Source organism: Biomphalaria glabrata, chromosome 10 (assembly GCF_947242115.1).
Source record: "Biomphalaria glabrata chromosome 10, xgBioGlab47.1, whole genome shotgun sequence".
In the NCBI taxonomy this organism is placed as follows: Eukaryota; Metazoa; Mollusca; class Gastropoda; family Planorbidae; genus Biomphalaria; species Biomphalaria glabrata.
Window position 1 is genome coordinate 44,873,672 of NC_074720.1, and position 17,667 is coordinate 44,891,338.

The 17,667-nt window shown below is 35.5% G+C and overlaps 1 long non-coding RNA gene across 5 annotated transcripts; it reads left to right on the top strand.

Annotated features, from left to right (window-relative positions):
• The first annotated feature begins 863 nt into the window (after positions 1 to 863).
• On the top strand, positions 864 to 17,163 carry LOC129928796 (uncharacterized). Of its 5 annotated transcripts, none has more exons than XR_008780260.1 (8): positions 864 to 1,112; positions 1,615 to 7,561; positions 7,869 to 8,026; positions 12,714 to 12,852; positions 13,863 to 13,952; positions 14,329 to 14,417; positions 14,885 to 15,003; positions 15,740 to 17,163. It is a non-coding gene; the product is annotated as an uncharacterized LOC129928796 (long non-coding RNA). The 5 variants fall into 5 exon arrangements; XR_008780261.1 differs by having other exon boundaries at positions 1,615 to 1,873; positions 7,345 to 8,026; XR_008780258.1 differs by having other exon boundaries at positions 1,615 to 8,026.
• The last annotated feature ends 504 nt before the right edge of the window (positions 17,164 to 17,667 follow it).

Consider the following 17,667-nt stretch of genomic DNA (forward strand, 5'->3'; position numbering starts at 1 on the left):
GCCACTTGTAGCGAGTGGGGCCCAGGAACGGGGACTGTGCGCTGTGTACACGTCACGCAGGGCAGGTCTTAGGCCACTGCAACCTATGCGGCAGCAGTGGGCCCCGCACTTTCATAGGCCCCGCGCTAATATTAAGTGTATATTATTAAAATAAACCATTACAACTTATATATCAGGGTTCCCTCGGTATCCGGATTTTCTACGGGCTCAAGAAATTTCCTGAAAAAAAAGACAAAATTGTCATATTGGGATGTCATTCAATTACTCGAGGTCAACAATTCACGAAGATATATTGAACAATTTGGCAATATTTGCTATTGCTTTTGAGCGTGATCTATGCAAGAAACAAAATTTTGAGAATATACTGTATGACTTCGCTACACGCAAGGTTCGTAAAGTTAACTTGCTCGAGGTATTTTACTTGGTAAAGAATGAATAAAATGCAATTTGCACTTATTATCTTTATCCTTACCAGACTGGGCCCCGCACTATCCGTTTCGCATAGGGCCCCGCAATCGCTAGGACCGGCCCTGACGTCACGGTCCGGTCTGGCCCAGTCAATCGATATGGCCGTCTACCGTTGGGAGCCATCAGACAGGACAGGGGTGAAGAGCCCCACGTCCAGGCCTGGTAGTTAGATACAAGCCTTTCTAACCACCAATGGGATAATGGCACCTACGGCGTCGACGCCCTTCTGGACTTCACTGAAGGTAGACAACTAAAGCGTGACCTCCATGTCGAAGGCGCCGACTCGAGTCGCCGATTTTGGGTTGTTTCGTTTACGCACGCACTGCTAGTTTTTAAATAACTTAAATAACTATTTATACCCTTACTAACTCTGACCTAGAAGAGCGATAGTGAAGCTATTTTTTTAGATGTTTATCTGTATCTCTGCAGTGGACTGCAGCATGTTGGATTGAATTTTTTAGATTTTTTGAAAATTACTTTTTTTTTTGCTAGCCTTTAAAATGGAACATATTTAGGCTTATGTGTAGGCTTTAATACTTTAATAGAATAAGATTCTAATGGGAATATTAATGTTTCAGCTGTAGAATATGGATATAAATAATGATTCATTGATAAAATTGATTCAATTGAGACAATTGATTGGGGTAAGTCAAGTAATCAAGTTTGTATTTAAAATTATTTACTTAATTTAGAATTTCAATTTATTCTAGGTCTCGGGACTAAGCTAGGTGTCTACTCAGGGTCTAGACTAGATCTAGACTAGGTACTTTGATAAAAATTTCAAACTCAATATATTGTAATGAAACTGATATAGTTAGATAGAGCTCTTTAAACTGAATTTATTGATAAGATAATTAGAACAGAAGTTGTCAGAAGTTATAGCAATTTTAGTGGCGAAAATTTTGCCTATATTTTTAAAAATATTTCGTGACCGAAAAAGGGAAATTTTGCAATAAAATACTGTAACTTATAAACTATTTGAGTTATTTGCATGAAAATTTCACAAGAAATGCATGATTATGTCCTGATATTTATTTTACTTTCAAACAAGGGATAGACTTTGACGAAATTTTCTTATTAATTTTTAAAGTGAGGTTACTTGTAAAAAAGAAACGATCGACGAAGAAGTACTTTTTCACATTTCAGCAACAGAGCTAGGCAGGCCTTAGAGTGGAACCCCCAGGGAACAAGACGGAGAGGAAGACCAAAAAGAACATGGCGACGCAGTGTACTTGAAGAAGCAGAGAAGACCGGGAAGAGCTGGGACACCATCAAAAAGCTAGCAAGAGACCGTGGAGAGTGGCGTGTTTTTGTCGAGGCCCTATGTTCCATGAGGAACTCAAAGGAGTGATGATGATGAAATGAAAACACATGGCCTCTTTGCCCTTAAATATAACAAATATAGGTTAGGGGTACAAATATAAGTAGTCATCCTTATTCTCCTTAAACTTAAACTAAAGAAGATTTTGATACTTATTTCTTTTCTATGTCGAAACATTGTCAAATAATGCGCTGTCAAAGTCAAACTTTGAAATTTTAGCCTATAGGTGTCCAAATAGCATAAACTACTCTAGATCTAGTTTATAAAAGATCTATTATAATTTATTATTATTTATATAAAATATATTACTATAGATCTAGACAATCACAATAGTCATTATTATCATAATCATTATACTATGACTATCTCACACTATCTGTCTATACTATTAGTCTGAGTATAGTCACTAGACTATACTTAATTATAATACAAAAATAGTATGACTATCTCACACTATCTGAGTATCTGTCTATACTATTTGTCTGACTATACCATCACTATTGTCACTAGACTATACTTAATTAAAATACTACTATTTTATACTATATTTTTTCATACTAAATAAAATTATAATATAGTTAATGGACTTCATTCACCAATCGTAAACAAACAACATTTAGCCACGTGATTATCTATATCCTCTATACAAAGTATGCCATCCATAGTGGCTGTCACGTGATACATATTTTTTTATTGTTTTATCAATATTATGCCATGGCTAAATGTGTTTATTTACGATTGGTGAATGAGGTCCATTAATATTATTTATACTATATTTTTATATTATAGAGTCTATACTTTATTAAATTATAGTTACACTACTAACTAGTTATAGATCTAGACAATGTAGTCATCTAGTCAGTAGATCTATGTTATACACATTATAATAGTATTATAATTATACCGTTTAGTCAGTTTAGTATAGATTTCTATAGATCTAGATCTAATCAATCTAATCTATCTCTAGAGATCTATATATTATTATATAATAGATCTAGTCTATATTAATCCTTTCACCACTAAACAGTTGTCAGAAACTATCTATCACCAAAGACAGGCTTAAGAGAAGGGATATATAACTCTCAGGGTTCGTAGCGCTCCTAAAAACTCCTAAAATCTCCTAAAAAATGAAAAGTCTCCTAAAATCCTAAAATTCTCCTAAAAATTGCCGAAAGTCTCCTAAAATTTTGTCCACTCTCCTAAAATTTTTACCTAATATTTTTTTTAAAATATAATTTTGCTTATTTCTTGCTAAAAATGTGAGGAGAAAAACAACAGCGTAACTAGGCATTCTGATTGCATGGCCTTACGGGCTGGCTGTGTTAATGAGCTGACCAGTGACGCGTCTACACCGCCTTTCACCCACTTGTGAAGCGCGACCTCGTGATTGAAGATGGCCTTGGCTCAAGCAAGCATTTCACCTGGCAATATTTTTCTGAAGTCATTTATTGTTACACTAAAGACGCGCTAGATCTTGTCTGTAGGGACTATTGCCTATAATTAGAGTAATTACAAGACTAATTTGTAGGCTACACTCCTCCGGGCCCTCCCTCACCTAAAATCTTCTTGTTGTAAGTGTAAGACTAAGAGTGACTTCGCGTGGAAAGTCCGTAAATCTTCTAGATCTAGCTAGTATCTAGTAACTGTAATAGTATCTAGATTTAGATTTAGATCTAGTGAAGATAATTCGCACCTAACCTGAAAACTCCGTGAATTTTTGTCAATTTAATGATCTCGATACATCTAATGTCTAGAAATACGCTAGATTCTAGATTTACGCTAAATCACTTTGAGTCTAGTGAAGATAATTAGCACAAAGAAGTGAAAAGACCGCAAATTTAGACTCTAGATCTACGGTATATCCAGTGAAGATAATTCGCATACTGCCGCGAAAAGTCCGCAAATGTTAGTGACTTAGATCTAGACTTTAGATCTACGGTATATTCAGTGAAGATAATTCGCACACAGCCGTGAAAAGTCCGCGAATTTTAGTGACTTATGTCTAGACTCTAGATTTACTCTAAATCACTAGAATCTAGTGAAGATAATTCTCACACAGACGTGAAAAGTCCGCAAAATTTAGTGACTTAGAGTTAAAGTCCGCGAATTTTAGCGAATTAGCTTTATAGTCTAGATCTTCTGTAAATTTAGTGAAGATAATATTCACACAGCAGTGAAAAGTCCGCGAATTTTCGTGACTTTGATCTAGACTCTAGATTTACGCTAAATCACTAGAATATATATAGTGAAGATATTTCTCTCACATCCCTGAAAAGTCCCCGAATTTTAGTGACTTACATCAAGAGTCTAGATCTACTGTAAATTCAGTGAAGATAATTCTCTCACAGCCATGAAAAGTCCGCGAATTTTAGCGACTTAGATCAAGAGTCTAGATCTACTGTAGATTTAACGAAAATATTTCTCATACAGCTGTGAAAAGTCCGTAAAAATTATTTCACTCGTAAAAAGCCAGGGAAACTATATGGTTGAAAATGATTCTGCTAGGAAAAAAAACTTGAATAGGTCTAAATCCCCCCCCCCCCATACCAATCCAAAAGCCATTTTTTAGTAAGCAAATGTCAAGTAAACATTCAAATAGGCCAATATTGCCCTATATATTACTGGCTCTGTTATGAAAAGGATTTAAGTTAACTAATAGAAGAAAAAAAACATTACCTCAAATGCACACCATGACTCTAGTATCTATAAGATACACATAGGAACTAAAAATGTACATTTCCATCACAGAGAATATACATCATGAATAAGGCATCTCTAAGAATGTTTCTCATTTTAAAAAAAAATGGAAAAGTAACCATTTGTAATGTTTTTAAATAAATCTTTGAAAAAAAAAATGGTTGTTTGAGGTTTTGGGATGACAGTCAAGTTGTTACTAGATTAAAAGACAACTTTCATTACATTTTCTGTGGACATACCACAGCTGATAACATTGTTTCTGTGGCATATTGGCAAGATATTTATTATTTTAAAAGTCAAATAACAATAATTGATTTGATAAATGCTTAGTTTTGTGTATGTTTTACTATGTATCACACAAACGGATAGGAAACACACACACACATCATACATTTCATCCTTAAAAAACCTCCTAAAATCTCCTAAAATTTTGTCATGGAAAAGTGCTACTAACCCTGAACTCTGTATCAGTTATTTTAAAAAATCAATTTTATGACTAATTTCACAGGAAAAAACTAATTAGATCTAATAAAACCTAACAAAAATGTCAAAAACATTCTTTTTATAATAGAAAAAAATACAATAGAGTCGACCTAGGAATACTGTTCAGAGTTGTATAACTTTGAAATCTCAGGAGATCCAGAGATACTAAATGTCCCGGCAGTTTCCAACATTGATGACTATCCGATTCTTCGCTCAGAAGTAGCAGCAGCAGTAAAAACCCTGAAAAAGGGAAAATCAGCTGGAGTTGACAACATTCCTGACGAACTTCTTCAGGCGGGAGGAAAAACTATGATAAACGCACTCTATATGATTTGCAACAAGGTCTGGCAATCAGGAGATTGGCCCAAACCCTGGACCCAATCACTCATAATAATCTTCCAAAGAAAGGCAACTTACAACTCTGTCAAAACTATCGCACCATCAGCCTCATAAGTCATCCCAGCAAAGTACTGTTAAAAATCATATTAAACCGGCTAAAACTGATAGCAGACAACATCATATCAGAGGAACAAGCAGGTTTTAGACAAGGTCACAGCACAACAGAGCCAATCCTAAACCTCAGAATACTCTGTGAGAAATATCTCCAACACCAAGAGAATCTTTTCCATGTCTTTATTGATTTCAAGAAAGCTTTCGATCGAGTATGGCACGGAGCACTCTGGGCGACAATGGAAAAGTACAACATTAATAAAAACATAATCAAAGTTATCCAGAACCTCTACAAGGATGCCACCAGTGCGGTGTACTTCAACAATAATATTGGGGACTGGTTCAAAACCACAGTTGGAGTAAGACAAGGCTGCTGTCACCAACACTCTTCAATATCTTTCTTGAAAGGATAATGGAAGATGCCCTCGAGGGCTATGAAGGTACTGTAAGCGTTGGAGGAAGAAGAATTACTAACTTGCGCTTCGCAGATGACATTGACTGCCTAGCAGGGACAGAAGAAGAACTAGCTGTCCTGGTGATGCGCATTGACAAGACTGCCGCAGCATATGGCATGCAAATAAATGCCGAAAAAACTCAAATTATGGCCAATAGCCATCAGGGCTTTAAAAGAGGCTTCAGTATTGGAGGTGAAAAGCTAACCAGTGTTAACAGCTTCAAATACCTCAGAGCTATTGTCTCAGATGAGGGAACAAAACCCGAATTATTGGCCAGAATAGCACAGTCCACAGCAGCCCTTTTGAAACTTAAAATAATATGGAAAGATAAGGGCTTAGCCCTCAGCACCAAAATCAGACTGATGCGCTCTCTGGTCATGGCCACATTTTTATATGCTTGCGAGTCATGGACGTTGAATGCAGAGCTTGAGAGGAGGATCCTAGCAATGGAATTGAGATGCTACAGAAGGATCCTAGGCATCACATTCAAAGACCGCATCACAAACCAAGAAATCAGAGACAGGGTTACTGTAGCGATCGGAGCCCATGATGACCTGCTAACTATTGTGAAAAGACGAAAGCTTAAAACCTTTGGCCACATTACAAGATCTACGGGGCTCGCAAAGACCTTCCTTCAGGGAACAGTGCCCGGGAAAAGAAGAAGAGGCAGACAGAAAAAAACGATGGGAGGACAACATTAAAGAATGGACAGGCCTGCCATTGAGAGAGGTTTTAAACAAGGAAAAAAAAAAAGGGAGGAATGGAGAAACAGTCGACAAATCTTGCCTGGTGCCCCAACGGTCCAACAGACTAAGGGATAGGTAAAGGTAAAAAAGTAGGTCTAGATCTAGGCATTTAACTACATTCAATGTACCAAGCTCACTACAAACATTTGCCCATTTATTCTCTATGAAAAAAACAAACAAACAAATATAATATAAGATCATTAACATTGATGTCCAAAACTGGCTGTCTGAAATAAATTTTGGTAAGAAAATCGTAATTTAATTCAAACACCCTATTATTTTTGTTGTATAAAATCAAACAACTTGGCTTATGAATCAAATAAAACAGCTCCAAAAAACAGAATAAGTATTGCCGGGCTCATTAGCTTAGACTTAGCCAACCAAAAAATATAGTCTTAACCCTAGGAAGAGGTAAAGTCATCCGGGTAACATAGGAAAAAACAAAAACCTGATGTAGACATTTGAAATTCTTTTTTCTTTTACATAAAAAGACAACTAAATGGAAGGAAATTGGGTCAGAATCATTGGAAATGGACATGCTAGTTTCATATTAAATATATCAAAAAAAAGATTTAATGACCACAAAAACAGCTAGTGTCTGAATTCATGTAATGTCCGGATTAAATAAACTACTCTAGATATTATATTAGATCTATATTACATTATTAGTATATAGATTCTAGTTTCTAGATCTATCTCTCTCTATATATATTTATATCTCTAGATCTAGTATTTGTGGATGGCTGCCTGGTCGTGCGGTTTGCGCACTCGACTGTCATTTGAATTTATTGATGGTCATGGGCTCAAACCATGCCCACTCCTGCAGGAGGTCTTCACGTCTGAACAAACTATGAATCTAGATCTATATGGTGACTATGACTATGAGTAAACTAAGGGACAGTCTACTAGAGTCTAGATCGGAATCTAGATCAAGTATTACAGTAAGACTACGGTATTAGTGACAGTAAGAAAGCCAAAGTGCTGCCTGTAATCCTGTATTGTTTCATGATTTAGAATCTTAGTGCATCCAGAAATCCAGTCCATTCCTGTATGATTTATGTATATGTTGATCAAGTCATGTATATTTATCACATATGATGTCAAGATGATGAAATTTATCACTACATCTAGATCTTATTTAACCTATTTAATACAAAATAGTTATTTTGAAAGAAATACTGTTAAAAGACATCGTAAAATATGAATAGAGCAAATATTTTTATTTTTTTTAATGTCATTATTTTTCAGTCATTTTGCAGGAAACACTGTCCATCCATCCATCCCAATGGCACTACAGCCCATGGAGGGCTTTAGCTGGCTTCAACACATCCCTCCATTCAGATCTCTCCTTAGCCTTTTATCTCCGTCACTATCTGTGGGTCTTCATACAATTGATATATCTCATGGTAAGTACATGTCCTCCACCCTGTTTCATCTTGTATAGCACCATAGATTTTCCTAAGAATTTTTCGTTCCCAAGTATTTAGTATATTTTTGGTTGTCTTTGTCAGCGTTCAGGTCTCACTTGCATACACTGCAGCTGGTCTTATGGTTTTGTATATTATTTTCTTGGTTTCTCTTGCTATTGTTTTGTTCTTAAGTAAATGATGGGTGCTATAAAATGCTCTGTTGCCTCCTGCTATTCTTTCCTTTATTTCTGTTAGTAGGTCATTTTTTAAATCAATTGTACTTCCTAGATATTTGAATGCTTTGACATTTTCAAATTTGTGATATTATGATTTTAATATATGGTCCTATCTATTTGATTGTCTCTTGTCATTACGATGTACTTGGGTTTACTGTCATTGACCTCAAGTCCTGCTGGTCGAGATGCTTCTTCTAGTTGTGTGAAAAAACTAGCAATGTCAGAGGTTTCTTTACCCAATAAGGCAATGTCATTGGCATAAGCAAGGTATTGTAGAGGTTATCTGTATATCGTCCCTGTTGGTTGTGGACCCATATTTTCACTCCTGAAGTATTTAAAAAGTTAGTAATATTTCCCCTCGTGTTTATGTGTATATTTCTTATAACTCTCCAGTGTCAAATTGAAAAGCATGTAAGTTAGTGAGTCACCTTGTCTTCATCATCACTCCTTTGAGTTCCTCATGGAACATAGGGCCTCGACAAAAACACGCCACTCTCCACGGTCTCTTGCTAGCTTTTTGATGGTGTCCCAGCTCTTCCCGGTCTTCTCTGCTTCTTCAAGTACACTGCGTCACCATGTTCTTTTTGGTCTTCCTCTGCGTCTTGTTCCCTGGGGGTTCCACTCTAAGGCCTGCCTAGCTCTGTTGCTGGTATCTTTTCTAAGGGTGTGACCAATCCATCTCCACTTCCTCTCTAAGATCTGCACTTCTATATTTTTCTGTCCACTCGTCTCCCACAGTTTGGTATTTTCTACTTTGTCATACCAGTGTATTTTTAGGATATTTCTCAGGCATCTGTTGATGAAGGTCTGTATTTTTTTTTTTTGTTGTGGCTTCAGTTGTTCTCCATGTTTCAGAACCATACAGTAGGACAGCCTTGACATTAGAGTTAAAGATTCTTAGTTTAAGGAGATTTCCAGGTTGGTTTTAGCTGTGTAAATGTCTGACATGCTAGATTTATACGGCATTTAATGTCTTCATCTGTTCCACCTGATATACTGACTACACTCCCAAGGTATATAAAATTTTCTACTTGGTCTATTGTCTGAGAATTCAATACTATGTCTCCACTTTGTTTATTGTTTACTTTAAGTACTTTAGTTTTTTGGTGGTTTATTTTGAGGCCTACCCTTTTTCCTACTTCGCTTAAAGCTGTGACCTTTTCTTGCATATCCTGTAGTCTGTGTGATAATAGGGCTATGTCATCAGCGAATTCCAGATCTTCCAGCTTTTGTGTGAGAGTCCATTGGATTCCTTTCCCTGCGTTAGAGTAGGCTTCTTTTGTGACCCAATCCAGTACTAGAAGGAACAGGAGTGGTGAAAGAAGACATCCCTGTTTGACTCCTGTTGTGACTGGAAATTCCTCTGACAGCTTGCCACAGTGGGTTACTTGGCAGGTGGAACCATCATAAAGGTTCTTGATTATGGTTATTATTTTATTGGGGATCCCATAATGTCTCATTACAGTCCAAATAGATTCTCTGTCGACACTATCAAAAGCTTTTTCAAAGTCAACAAAAGTTGCATAGAGAGGAGATTGCCATTCGACACATTGTTCTACAATTATCCTGAGTGTAGCTATTTGGTCAGCACAAGATCTCCCTTTTCTGAATCCGGCCTGTTCTTCCCTTAGGTGTTCATCACATGCTCCCTTTATTCTGTTTAGTAGGATTCTGCTAAAAATCTTGCTTGGTACTGACAGCAAAGTGATGCCTCGCCATTTCTCACATTGTGATAGATCTCCACTCTTTGGTATTTTTATGAGCAAGCCCTATAGATTGCAAGTTTTAAAAGGCATTCTTATTACATTTTAATCCGCAACTATTCTAAAAATTATAATCATTTTTTCAGACATTTTTTCTTTTCTGAGCCACTAAATTGACGATTATGTTAAATCAACAATTGATTTTAAAATAATATTTCTGATTTACTTTGATGCAAGAAAAGGCTAATATTATAAGCAATACTTACTATAGTCAAATTATGCACTTTATAAAGTATGCTAAGCAGGCTTAAACAAAGCATAAAAAAAGAATATTTGCTATTGATCTTTTAGAAAATGGGGCTATAGAATATACAACTATCTATTTGTTATAATTTTAATGAAGGTTTTTTTATTTTTACATTTTATCCTCAAATTTAAATCAAAACTATGTCAATAGCTATATGTCTTCATAAGTTATAACTAATTTAACATGTATTTATCTTTGGAATGTTTGTAAATTGTTTTACATGTTTCGGATGTCCCTTCAGAGTTGAAGATAGTTTACTTCCTAGTCCAAACCTCCCGCAGGGTGACGGGGGATGGGAGCAGGCAGGGTTTGAACTAGAGACCATCGATAAATCCGATCGACAGTCCAGCGCGCAAACTGCACGACCTGGCAGTCAGGATCGTTATCTGGGTATTATTGTCTGATAAATTGAAATAATGATTAAGTCTAGAAGAAGTAAAACTATGGCATGCATCCTGTTTGGAACTATCTATTCACCTAAATTAATTCCACTAACTTCGATAGTAAAGCAGTTTACTTGCTATGTTGTGAGTCTTTTTTTTAAAAAAGATAAAAAAAAATGAAACATTTGTTGGTGCTTCTGCTCTGACACTGAAAAAAAAGTAGGTCTGTTGAAGTTAATGAATAATAAAAACAAAGAAGAATATCCAGATTATACATGATTACATTTTGTAGTGTCATTCAATAAGGAAATCTACTTGAATTGTAAGCATGTTTCTAACCCTAAATATTTACTATATAAATAAATTATGGCTTTCATATAGTGCTACTTTCATGCTTATAGCATGCTCAGAGCACTATGGTCCAATCTCATTTGTGGACCAGTGGGAGTAGGTTTTCTAACTGCCTTAAAGCACTCAGTAAACACAACTCAACTCGAGTTGTGTGTCGAACCTCTTGCCTCCTTCATAGGCAGCCAAGCTAAGCCAAGTTCAAGCGTAGTTGGCCTCTTGACCACGCTTCCTACTAGGCTCGATTGGTTACCTTGGTTGTGGAAAAGGAAATATTTAAAGTTCTTGAAGTGTTCAGTATCCTCATTTTGTAATTAAACCTGATGCATGATGGACATTAATATTTATACTTTATATTTTCATATGTTTCCAACTGTGAATTGCCTCTTACTTTAAAATTTAGCTCTAGCTGGATAACTTTGTGCAATAAAAAAATTATGTTTAGATTTTGGAAATTATAATTTATGTGCTACATCTTAAATTCACTATATACGTGTAGAACTATTGCTTGGAATCTAATTGCAAGTTTCTACTGTCGACTGTCATACTAGATATGGTCTTATGGCTGCATTAGAACCTTGGTCAGGCAACTATAATGTTTGCCTCCCCCCCCCCCCCCCCCTCCCTCCCTTCATATGGAAAGCAGGTAAATCTTTCATTTAGAGCCAAATTATATAACCCTTACCGTATTTATACAATAAAAGTGTACTGAGCATGTTATAGTCTATGGTGCCATACAGGATGAAACAGGGTGGAGGACACGCACTAACCATGAGTTATATCAATTATATGAAGACCCACCAATAGTGAACGAAATAAAAAAGAACAGACTATGTTGGGCAGGTCACCTTGAAAGAATGTCAGACAACAGAGGGGCGAAAATCGTATACAGGCAAAAACCAAAAGGCAGGCGACTCAAAGGCAGACCCCGAATGCGATGGATAGATGACGTGGAAGCAGATCTGAAGCAGCTTGGGGTTAGGGCGTGGAGACGAAAGGCCCAGGAGAGATCTGAATGGAAGGATGTGTTAAAGCAGGCCAGAGCCCTCCATGGGCTGTAGCGCCACTGGGATGGATGGATGGAGCATGTTATAGTAGAAAGAAGACACATTATAGAAATCTTATACATAAGAATTTGGATACCAAGAAAAAAAATCTTTTCTCTAGTGAAACTAGATCTGTATGGATAATGGTTTGCTTTTAATCTTTAACAATACAGCCAATCAACCTTACTGGTACATCTTAACAGGTACATCTCTTATGACTAAAATCACCAGTGTGTGTGTTTTGTATCAAGGATGTGCATGTTGTTGGTTTTGAAAAAATGTTTGATGTGACTGCCAAGGCTTTTTACAAATCTTTTGTATGTGGTTTTTTTTTTTCTATTTTTTTAAATTTTGTATTGTAATCGGAATTCTTAAATGGTGGGAAAAAAATGTAAACCACTATTTTGACTGTCAAAAACAGTAAACCTAAAAAAAAATGAATTTTGTAGTTTTAAACAAATTGAATCACACTTATAACATATATAAAATATAGATTTATAACATATTGAATCACACTTATAATACATACAGGCTGGCTGCCTGGTCGTGTGGTATATTGTTTGGACTTCTCAATGGTCCTGGGTTAATACCCTGCCTGCTGTCATCCTGCTGGAAGTTAGGACTAGGAAGTAAATTATCTTCAACTGTCTTCCTTTCTCAGCACATACAGCTCAATTTACTTCTATTGGCTGGAAATATTTAAAGCATGACAGTGGCGTAGGTAAATTACCAAATAGTGGATCTTATGTTGGATTGATCAGCCCTGATGAACTGACCTGACCATTGTAATTGAAACCATAGTGAGTAATAATTTCTTAAAAGCACTCTTCTTACCTCCCTCCCCTCCCCTTAAGATTCTAAAGAAAAAATTTGTAGCATGTTACATTACTAGACTGTAAGACTATTTATGACATATCTGTCAGACAACTTTCTAGAACTGAATGTAACAAAAACTAAAGAACTTATAATAGATTTTAGAAAGAAAAAACAAACTATACGTGAACTGCAAATAAACACTACATCTATAGAACAAGTAAAGGCATATAAATATCTAGGCGTTATCATCAACAACAAGCTTTCATGGGAAGACCACCTTGGAACTCTGACAAAGAAAACAGCCCAGCGACTCTTTTTTCTATACAAACTCAACAGTTTTAAATTAAACAAGAAGATCCTTGAGACATTTTACGGCGCGACTGTACAAAATCTGCTAACATACGGAATAAGTTGTTGGCAAGGCAACGCCTCATCTAAACTGTTGCAACGTCTAGAAAACATCATTAAAAAAGCATCAAAAATTACACTCACAACATTACCACATTTAAAGGAACTTTTTGAACAAACGTGCCTAAGAAAAATCGAAAAAATCTTGGAAGACAACGGCCACCCGCTCCATCAGAACTACGCCAGGTTGTCGCGAAGTGGGCGACTGCTGTCAATCAAAACAAGAACGGAGCGGTACAAAAACTCGTTCGTACCTCACTCGGTCAGACTCTATCACCGCCACTCATTGATCAGGGAACATGAAATGCACCAAGATACCTGTGTGTAGTCGCTGAATGAACTCTTTATGTTGTCTGTTGTATTTATGTGTATTTTTCTGTTGTGTTGTCTTTATATGAGAAACGAGTCCTTGTAATCACAACAAATTTCCGTAAGGATCAATAAAGCAGTCTTAGTCTTAGTCTTAGTCTTAGACATACCTACAGGTTGGAAAACCTATCTATTTGACATACCTAGATGACATATTAACTCTGATTAATAAAAGAAAAAAAGTTTTTCAGACACAATCACTTTATTTGTATTTCAGACTCATGACCACTCTATCTGTATAGGTCCTGGTATACCCTGGGATGATGTTCACCCACAACTTTTAACTTGAAATCTTAAAGGAAGTTTTGTAAGTATATTTCATTAGATTCTTCTGCTTAAAATAATTTATAACAATAAAGAAAAAGTTAAAGACTGCTATTGCATGAGGCTTGTATTAAAAAAAAAGAAAATATAATTGACAAATGAATTCAAAAGTTTGATGTCAGCTGGCAGAATATGAACCTGGCACCATTGTGAAAGATAATCCAGTGTGCATACTGCACAACCAGGCAGCCATCCAGTCTTAAATTAATCATTTTATTTAGTTTTAAATTAGACTGTTTTATGTTTTATTTGTATCTCTTTTCTATGGACTTTCTTTTGTTTTAGCAATAATTTATTACCAGTTATATAAATTTAGTAAAATGTTTGCAGCTAAATATCACTACCATTGTTATCTTTAGGCTAAACTAACAAGCATGAATGTCTGGTACAGTAAGATAGGGTTAATGGTCAACCTGACATTATGGTTCATTCATTGGGACAGCTAATGGTGAGTCAATTCTATTTTTAAATATTAAATTAATCTGATGAATTCTTTTGACTCTTTTTGTATTAAGTATCAAACTTGGCAGTGAAACAAAGACCAAGGAAAAGAAGCATAACTTAATTTATTTAGGTGATAGAATAGGCCTAAAGTGTCTAATGCAGAACATTCTCAGGACTTAAGCAATGTATTCATATCTTGTACCTTTGCTGAAATGTTAACAGACAGAAATTTAAAGAAGGGAATCCACCTGGGAAATAGTTTAAAGAGTGTTGGTAGACAAAAAGATTTTTAAAAAATAACCATAGACTTGCAATGAAAAAAAAAAAGAGCCTACTGCTGTGCCACACCAGTTGGTTAAAAGAAAGACTTAGCAAAAGAAAATCTGGAGATGCTTTAGTAATAAATAAGTCAGCACTTTAATATTGTATTCATATATATATATTCATATTATCACATTCCATCTTTCACAGTTTGTGTCTGGCTTGATGAAGTCTACAAACTGACCACTATATCTACTGGACAAAAAGGATCATATTCTGACCCCGTCCCTCCCAACCATTTCCTCTGCCTCATCTTGATGACTTTGAAGGTATACAATTTTTGAGAAAAAAATCACAAAAAAAAATTAAAAAAATGAAGGCGCCATGGTTAAACAGTTAAGCGCTTGGCTTCCAAACCGTGGGTCCTGGGTGCAAATCCTGGTGAAGACTAAGATTTTTAATTTTTGGATCTTTGGGCGCCTCTGAGTCCACACAGCTCTAATGGGTACCTGATATTAGTTGGGGAAAAGTAAAGGCGGTTGGTCATTGTGCTGGCCACATGACACCCTTGTTAACCGTAGGCCACAGAAACAGATAACCTTTATATCATCTGCCATCTCTTATGTCATGAAAAAAATTATTAGAAGAGTTTATGACATTATGCTGATTTCACATGTTGATAGATGAATTCCCAAAACTTTTATGTACATAGAGCTGTTGAAAAAGGCAATTAGAGTTGAACTTAGTCCAACATAATTATTCCTTGAATGAAATTGGCTTTTCATTGTGAATATTTTTGTCCATTGCCACTGCAGAGAACCAAAAATGTAATAAAACTGTTCTTATTATCTCCTGCAATTTTAAAACTAACCTATTAAAATGCTTTCTGTTAGTAAACTGAGCTTGAGCATTATATAAAATGAATTAGACTGAAACTTAAAAAAACTAAGCTTACTCTGTGTTGCTCGGAATCCTAAACATTTCTCTTTGAAACTTTTTGGAAGGAATCTTTTAATGATTAAAGCTGTGGTATATAAATAAGATGTAATTATTTTTATTTTTTAGGGTACAAATGCACTTGGAGCTTTTGATGGTGTTCTGTTCAATGCAACTATTCCCACATCTCCAGCAGCTGGCTTTGCAGCTATTGGCGCAGACAGCTATGGCTTGGATGATTTTGATAATTATCTGCTTCCGCTCTTCAAAACTCAAACGCACGTCTGCCATGTTGCAGTTAATTCCTTGCCACTCTGGTACTGTGTGTGGTACAGAACCACCTTCACATTTATTTTTCTAATTAGACATTAAGCTTTCCATGTGCTGAAATTTAGCATTGTAGAACCATAACTATTAACCTTTTAGATTGTTATCTTTCGTAATGTTAAGACTAGAAAACAAGATCTCAAAATTATATTTAGGACGAGGATTACAATTACTTAGTCAATTACTTAGATAAAATAATTATAAAACAACGCAAAAGTTATATAAAGACATAATTATACAATGTTTATGTTTTGTATGTTCATAAAAATGTGTATAGCATTGTTATGGAGTGTGTGTGTGGGTGTTTCCAAGGTAACGTTGAGAAATTAGCGATTGGTTGGTGGATATGCAGTGAGGATGGTGAAATTACAAAAATGGTCTAGTGTAATGCAAATTACCCAGGGATCTGAAACTGTACAGACAGGTTTTTTGTAGTGAGTTAGATTTTGTTTAAAATACCATTTTATGTTATTGCTACTAGATTTTTTTCATTTCATCTAGGTTAGTATTAGGGTTAGTGTTATGTTGTAATAAAAGTTATATTTAGTTTTGTTTCAAAAAAGAAGTTTTTTCAAGTTTCACAGTTAAATCTATATATATATATATATCCAAGCAGTAGTTCTCACCAAACTTTCATACACTGGCAGAACTACCTTAAAAAAATGTTCTGCTGGAGGCTGGTGTGGGTAGTATAGAAGAAATGCTTATCATTCAACAGCTGTGATGGGTTGGAAAATTATCCCACATGGGGGGCGACTGCATGCCAAATGGTATCTTCAAGGATGACGTAACGGGGTGCTCCTGTAAGCACTATAAAGATTAACTCAGGCACCTTTTTGCCATAGAGGAAAGTAGGTTGTAATAGGGTTTATGAAAACACTGCACCAATCTTTTATCTTCAGCATCATTATTATTATTAAACCATTACTCAAATTTTGCTTTGTTATTTTGCCATGTAGAGATTTACTGCCGGGGTGAACAATGCTTAAAAAAAATACAAATATGCTGTGTTTTTACTTTGGCCCAGCGGTGGCTCCCACATTTATGTCTTTTGTATTTTTCTATACCAGTTCTGTTACTGTGCAAATGCAAAAAAAAAAAAAAAAATACAAGTTGTTGCACTATTGATATTTTTTATACTAATTTTTTATTTATATTATTAATTATTTATTATTATGTAAGCATCTGTTTGTATTTGAGCTGGGTAATGAATATAGATTCTTAAATTTAATTGTTGTTTGTTGCTTTCCTCACTTTTAAACTGTGACCATGTAAATTTTGTCTAGATGGAGAATGGTAATGTCTTAGTGTTAATGATTAGATTGAGAATGGTAATGTCTTAGTGTCAATGATAACAGTGAGAATGGTAATGTCTTAGTGTCATTGATTAGATTGAGAATGGTAATGTCTTAGTGTCAATGATTGCATTGAAAATGGTAATGTCGTAGTGCCAATGATAACAGTGAGAATGGTAATGTATTAGTGTCATTGATTAGATTGAGAATGGTAATGTCTTAGTGTCAATGATTACATTGAGAATAGTAATGTCTTAGTGCCAATGATAAAACTGAGACAATCATTAGATTGAGGATGGCAATTTCTTAGTGTCAATGATTACATTGAGAATAGTGATGTCTTAGTGCCAATGATAAAACTGAGACAATCATTAGATTGAGGATAGTAATGTTTTAGTGTCAATGATAAAACTGTGACAATCATTAGATTGAGGA